Source organism: Magnolia sinica, chromosome 5, assembly GCF_029962835.1.
Source record: "Magnolia sinica isolate HGM2019 chromosome 5, MsV1, whole genome shotgun sequence".
Classification (NCBI taxonomy): Eukaryota; Viridiplantae; Streptophyta; class Magnoliopsida; order Magnoliales; family Magnoliaceae; genus Magnolia; species Magnolia sinica.
In genome coordinates, this window is record NC_080577.1 from 69,170,916 (window position 1) to 69,179,139 (window position 8,224).

Here is an 8,224-nt window from a genome sequence, read left to right on the forward strand (position 1 = left end):
TGAATCACAAAATCCACCGTTCACCAAGTTTACAACATCTCATAAGACGATCCATCATTTAAAAATATAGATCGGGTTGTCTAGTTCCACATCCAGCTCCCAGATCATACCTAAACATTCTTTAGGATCCAAAGGGTTGTTGATAATTAAATACTAGTCAATCCAATCACTAGAGTGTTGGAACGATCAGCAAATCATGATTTGGTAATTAGAGATTCATGTGGTATAACTCATTTTAAAGCAAGTAACCCTAATGTTAGGGCATGTAGCTAAATGATGCATGACGAATAGTCTCACATCTTACATATAAGCATAATAATAATAATAATAATAATAATAATAATAATAAATAAGTAAATAGATAAATAAATGACAGTGTGTAAAGGTAATAATAATGATAATAATAATAATAGAAAATCATGAGATGATAGTCCTAATGACCTATAGAGCGAGACCCACAACATGATGCACACATGGGTGAAAACAATAACAATAATAAAGAAATAAATAATGATAGTGATAAGTAGTAATAATAATAAAATTAATATTACTATTAGTATATGGTTAGTTATATATTATAAGAGTCTTACAAACGATCCACTAAGACCTTTTAACCATTGACGTTCAATCTCGGGATGTCCGACCTTTAGATCGGCAGGAATCCACCATTAGGTCATAAAATTTAAGAGTATGGCCCACCTGGATCTCGGATATGCCCCATCTTTGGTCAAAGGCTATTATAGGGCCCACCAAGTGGAATGGAAGGAGTGAATTTACAAATCACATCACGGAGATTTTGAGGCTGCACGTGCACCTATAAGTGGTGCACTCACCGTGCACCATGTCCATGTTATCGGTCAAAGCGGGCTGACCCGCAAATCCCTTAAAAAGAGAGGATTCTCTCTCTCTCTCTCTCTCTCTCTCTCTCTCTCTCTCTCTCTCTCTCTCTCTCTCTCTCTGTTGCTCCCGCCCGCACCTGACAAATGGACCGAACCCGTTTTAGTCAAGATATGGCCCACCTACATCATTCAAAAGGAAGATCTGAACCATCCATCTTGTGCGTAGCGTGGCTCTAACCAAAACCATGTTTTCCATAAGCATTCACGCAACCATATATGCACACGATTCTGGGTGCAAACCGGCCCTACAAACAGAAAGTATCTAAAAATGAAAACCTTCCGTTTCTCCGTCCGTATGCCAGCTTGGCAATCTGAGGGAGGTGAAATCCCTCCATCTCAGTCGTCTGTGAGATGCAATCCTAGCCCTCCAAGGCTAGGTTTGTATAGAAGAAAGAGAATGAGAGAGGGAATGGGGCGTTTCCTTCTATCTCCGAACCCACACCCCAAAGCTTTTCTAACCTTCATTTCAACACATTTAAAAGCTTCATAGGGTCCATTTGGCCTATCCATGAAAATCAGATTGAAGAAAACATCACCGTTTAGAAGCCACCATTAGAGCTCCATCGTCTTCCTCATCAAAATGCAACAAAGGTGCGATCTCTGTTGGCCTCTGATCATCGATCTGTTTCATCAGTAAGATAAGAGATATGAGTTGCCCTCCAACCGAGTTAATGGAGGGGAGGAAGGACAAGAGAGAGAGAGTTCGGGGGAGAAGCAAGCAGCTACTGCCATCGTGGGTGCTGCACCGTGCTGACCCACCTGAGCCACCAGTCGAGGTCGAGTCTCGACCATTGCTGGACGTTTCCAGCAGTAGGAAGGAAGAATAAAGAAAAAGGAAAGAGAGGGAGAGAGTCGTGTGGGTTGTGGTGCTGCACTGCATGGCTCGCCCGGTTCTTATGGCAAGCTCCGGTCGCGGTTAGGCTGAGTCTAAGCCCTATCTGGCCATGGGACAAGGCTCAGGGAGAGAGGAAGGAAGAAGGAAGAGGACGAGAGAGTGGGGCTGCCTTGCTGCATTTTTGCCTGTAGTTCATCCTTGTATAGCACCGAGTGGGGCTGCCTTGCTCCGCAGACCATAGCCATGTCCTTTTGCTCCCATGCACGTGTACACACGCAGATCACTATCAAACGCAAGATGAATGACAGTGTGATTTGATACAGTGGGCCACACCAAAACTTGATCATAACCACCCATTTTCGACTGAAATTTTGCCAGGAATCCAATGAATGAGGTGGAATTCTCTGAAAACATCACTATGGGGCCCACCGAACACCTCAACGCAGGTTTATACGCAATTACGCACGTCCGGACGCTATTTCCACTATGGCCGATTGCGCGATCTTAGCCGTGATCGGATGGCCAATCTGGACCGTCCAAAAGTTCAGAAAGGTGGCCACGACCCTAGCTAAGAAGTCAGATTCCAAGTTTGGACAATCAGTCGTCCAAAACTTGTATTCAAACGCAACATGCTAAATGCATTTCTTACGCACGCGGCTTTTGCTGCGAAAATTCTCCACCACCTCTAGCCAACCGACTCCCTATGGCTATAAAAAGGAGGCAGACATGGATAGCAAGATCATCAGAATGTGTGAAGTGCAAAGGCAGAGAGAGAGAGAGTGTGGAGGCGGCGGTTGTTAAAAGAGTTCTTCCTTCCCTTCTTTGTTTGTTTTGTTTATATTGTTTTGTTTAAGAGATTTTTAGTCAATCATGTCTATGATCGGCTAAGAGGTGAAGTTTGTAGCGTGATGGAGTGTTTTTCTATGCTTTGATTCATGTTTATTAAACTATCTTTGCTTCTAGTTTGATTATAATGAATGATTTTAGTTTGTAATGGTTTGTTGTGACTTAAATTACAATGGATCTGCAATAGCTTTGACCATGTTCTTCTCATTATTATGATTATGAAAGTAGTAACTCTGTTGTTCACCATCATCTTATGGACATGGTTGGATGATGGAATCCTTCCTAACGTTCATACATCTCTTAGATTGGTTGTGAATTGGTTAAATTTTGTTGTTTGCTTTGTCTCATGGGCATGGTTTGTGATGGAATCACTTCTAGTTTTTATACCTCTCATCTCTTGAGAACTAGATCAAAGGAAGTTCATAGTTGAGTTTTAATGACATATCTTCCAACTGGATGAAGATAGGACTCTGATTCCACTTGTGTTCATGAATTAAGCATAGACCTCCCTAATTGTTATAAGTGGATCGTTGACACTCTAGTTTTCCACATTTGAATTTTACAAGTTTTAGTTAAAGTAATTCACCATTATTCTCTTAAATTTTTCTGATTTAGATTATATCTTCTTCTAGTTTTAGTTCTAGTTACTTTCAGAATATGTACAAGTCCTTGTGGATTCGACCTCAGTCTTACCGAGATTATTACTACATCGCGACCCTATACTTGGGGTGGTGAACATGAGGCACCAGAATCTGTTTTACCATTTAACAATACCAATCTGAATAAGATGAATCTAGAATATCTTTCTGGTCAATGTGACGACGAAGAAGCACCTGTACCACCAAAAGATACGTCTATAGACGATATCTTTGCTGACATCGACGAGTCAGATGATCCAATTGATTCAGATTTTCAGCCTTCTCAGGTTGATGATCAACTCAAATCACTGAAAGAGAAGGTCACGGCATTACAGGTTTCTCAGGATAACCTGACACAAACTCAAAAATCACCTATGAAGTACATGAAAAAGTACTTCCACCATATTGCGAGGAGTATGCATTAGATGGATCCCTCCATACCTGCTCCTTCTTCCTCTGGATCTGACTAAGTTCTTTTTATTTCACTTTTATTTCTATGGGGCTGTATAATTATAATTTTATTTGGTTTGCTTGATAACTCTTTCTAACTCTGCTTAGATGCTTATTACCTTGACAATCTAATATGCTACTTCTTATGGTTTTCTACATATTTATGTGATTATTCATATGCTTTTACTTGATAGTTATCATCCTTCTTCCCTTGTCAACTTGTGACAAAAGGGGGGAGAGAGTTGAAACATAGTATAAATATATGATGCATGTATATGAATGATTAATATGTAGAGTTGAAAAAAATGACATGAATGATTGGAATATTTTGAATATATGTTATGATGCATGTGAATTGGGAATAGGTATGCTATGCTTGGAATGGTTGTATGAACAGGGAGAGTACAACTTTAGGGGGAGTACAACTTTTTGCAATCTTTCAATCTTCAACTACATCATGAGTACAAGAATACAAGGCTACATTCGGATTCTTGTAACACTAAGTGTTTTATTAAGAAATTGACAAAGGGGGAGATCGTAAGTGTTATTATGTTTAAAGCACATTTTATACCTGGTTTGTCAAATTTTGTCTTGTCAAAACTACTTAGCAAATTGATCTTCAAGTCAAGCTCATTATCAGGTTCAAGTCAAGCTCATAATCAGGTTCAAGTCAAACTCAAGTTTAAGCTCAAGTTCAAACTCAAGCTTAAGACCATGCTAGATATACTGAAAGTTCCAATAGAAGATCAAGCTCCTTTGAAGTTTTGAATCCTATGAAGTTTCTAAACCTATGAAGTTCAGTCTATACAAGTATTTTAAACCTATGAAGTTCAGTCCATACAGGTATTTTAAACCTTAGAAAGACCTTAGGTTAAGGGGCTTTCAAAACATATTTAAATTGGGTTTTTATACTTATAAATGACTGTGTTTTGACTAGTCTAAGTTTTGGCTCGACCAATCTAAAAATTTCTGGACTAGTCCAAGCACCAGCCGAAATATAACAAATTTTCTTTTGAATCTTCGACCAGTCGAGTGGACTGGTCAAGTTTTGTCTTGGACATATGGTCCGATAAAATTTCTAATCCTATGAAGTTCAGTCCATACAGGTATTTTAAACCTATGAAGTTCAGTCCGTACAGGTATTTTAAACCTTAGAAAGACCTTAGGTTTAGGGGCTTTCAAAACATATTTAAATTGGGTTTTTATACTTATAAATGACTGAGTTTTGACTAGTCTAAGTTTTAGCTCGACCAGTCTAAAAGTTTCTGGACTAGTCCAAGCACTAGCCAAAATATAGCAGATTTTCTGTTGAATCTTCGACTAGTCGAGTGGACTCCTCAACTAGTAGAAGGTTCCTCAACTCGTTATCCAGTAACTAAAATCAGATCGGATTCAGCTTGCTCGACTAGTCAAAGAGCTTGTTCGACCAATTGAAGGTCACCTTTGACCAGTTGAAGATCTATTAGATCTTATCCTGCTTGAAATTGAGAATTTGTTGGAACTGAATCCGATGCTTAGGCCAGTCAAAGACTGCCTTAGACCAGTCAAAGGAACAAACTTTCTGCCTACAAATAGAGGTTTTTTCTCAATTCGAAAATACAATTCAAGCCTATTAAAGCCCATATACAAGAGAAAGAGAGGCCTCATTTATTGTTAAACTATCAAGCAGTATTTATAATCTTTTTTATAACTTTTTCATTAATTCCTTCATCTCAAAACTCTGTCATTCTGATTCTAAAAAGAGTATTTACTCTTATTGAGATTTAAGAGAATTAATGCAAGTAGCCTTTAGTTTAAATTTAATTAAAATCAAGTAGAACCCTGGACCTTTTCGATTAGACTGAACATTGAACATTTATCATTCAAGAAAAGCATTCTTCGACTACAGCTTCTTCTACGGCGAAGATAAGTATTATTTTTTACTTTGTATTCGGTTTTTCTGAGATAGCCAGAAAATCTAAGAGTTGGTTTTTCTGAGATAAGATGAAAAAACTCACTGAAGGGTTTCTTTGTTTATGATAGCCCTTTAAAATCACAACTGTATCAAGTTTTAAGGTGACGCTGTGAAAACCTTATTCATAGTGAAAGCCGAGATTGCGTGGTTAGTAATCTTGGGAGTGGAGTAGGTGTGGCTGTTTGAGAAGAGTTGTTGACACACCGAACCACTATAATTCCTGGTGTTGTGATGAATGTTTTTATTACTTTTGTGGTAAATGGTTGTAATTTCTTTTATGCACAAGTGGTGAATTTTTGTAATAGATAGTTTTATTTACTATTGCTTAGATTGAGATTTTGATTCTTATCATATTCGTGAAATAAGGTTGTCCAGCCTAACTTGTTTGGGTGAAGATTGTCCTACAAATCAGTTTGAATCAACATTTCAATACTAGTGCGATTGAGATCTATGATTTATTTATTTATTCAGTACTTTGTTTGATTATTTGGCATAATCCTATTCACCCCCCCCCCCCCCCCCCCTCAAGACTTCTTAAGCTCGCTTTTTCAAGAATCATTAAGAATAGAGCATGAATCTCATTGTGATTGAGCTTAGGAGGTTTGGTAGAGCTTGGGATGCATTAAGGTCTCTAAAATGTCAAAATCCATCATTTGCACAAAGATTCAGTTGCAAAAGTTATAGGAAAAAAAGGCTCTAATGGATCTATAAGGGCTAGTCTTTGGTTGGGCCGAATGTTGCTTCAATCACACCGAATTTAATTTTGGTTGCATCAAATTTGACAAGAAAGCCATTGGACAGATTTTGGGCACCTTCGGTCACATCGAAAGTGGTATTCGGTGAGACTGAAGGTGACACTCGGTCTCAACCGAATTACCAAAAATTTTGCCCTAGCATGATGTCTTGTTTTAGCTGTTTTCGGTGGGACCGATGGTGGGTTCGGTGGGACCGAGGGTTACTAAAATTATGCAATTTTGTTGGCAACATGGGACCTCTAAAGGAAATATAAGGATGGCCAATTTAGGTTCCTGTGGCTTAAGGGATGATCGATAAAAGGTTTACCTATTGGGTTTAAGATCATCTAAAGGTTTAAGTTATTTTGGGTCAAGGGTTAGAGTCACCAAGGCACCTCATATACCTGTTCTTTGCTCTTTAATGCTCCACTTTCACTTGTGTCTCCGGTCTTCAACTTCCAAGGGCTCAACCGATTTCATGATACAAGGACTCATGTGATTGACAAATAGAATGTATAAATCAGTGCACTAACAATCTCCCCATTTGTCAATTACGTAACAAAAACCTAGCCTAAGACCATGTCATGGTCCATACTAATGACATACCAAAATAACATAAAATATTACATGCTCAAGATTACAATGATTTACAAATTAAAATTCAAGACTCGAGACATGTAACACTTGTAATACTCCCCCATACTTTCTCCCCTTATCTCATTAATCCCTTCAACAACAAATAAACCTTACAAGATAGAATTCATTGTTTTGGTGAGACTTAATCTCTCTCCCTCTTTTTATTAGGATTTGACAAAGAGTTGGTTCCAATAAATAAATCAATAAAAGCATACATGGAACAAATTTATGAGCCATAAATTTACTTATTACAAGGCACATACTAATAGGGGTTAAAAGGTGCATATAATCATTAAGAACATGGAGTGTGCTAATTATGTCATTCAAAGGATATACTAATCAAATTAGGAATGAGCAATGATAATCAAAGTTAAAGACATGTGATATTAAGATTCAACAACTTTAAAGCTTAAACTATCATGACAAATGAGTCTTAATCCTCAAATTTACCAATAAGACAATATGAGGTTGAAATCCTTAGATTTTCCTATATGATCACTATGAGGTTGGAATCCTCATATTTTCAATTAGGCTCATAATTGAGGCTGAAATCCTTAGATTTATCAATTGAGCCCAAAAGAAGGTCACCTTCTTGAGGTGTTATGGTCTCCCAAATCTCTAGGGAGGGATACTGTATTGTAGGTTGCTAAGACACGTAAGTTATTAAAGTCTTCAACACTATAAGAGTCTTCTAAAGTAGATTTGGACTTGTCCGTATCATCCCATGTTGTTACCATAGCCATGCCTTTGTATCTTGTTTAGCTAAGACAATCGGGGGAAAGATGTTCATAACCCTCATAGTTGTAACATTGGTTGGATTAGGTTGTCTAGCAGATTTTTCATTTCGTTTCTCAACCTTCTTGTCCCTCTTATCACAACTCTTCCCTCTACTCATTTTGAGAAAAATTTTAAATTTTCTTTCGAAATCCTCATTCTCATCCTCATTATCATTATTACTTTCAAATTTAACTGTCTTAAGCCTATGTGAATGCCTATGAGAGGTTTTGAAGATAGTAAGTTTCTTCGCTCTAGAGGAGGTCTTAAAGTATAGTTCATATGTTTGTAGGGAACCTAAGAGTTCTTTTACTTTCATCTCATCTATGTTCTCACACTCTTCTATCGAGCTTATCTTCGGATTGAACCTGTTTGGTAAGAATCTAAGTATTTTTCCACATATACACCCTTCTGGAATCCTCTTTTAAACCTCACATGGAATTGCAAATGTCATTCAA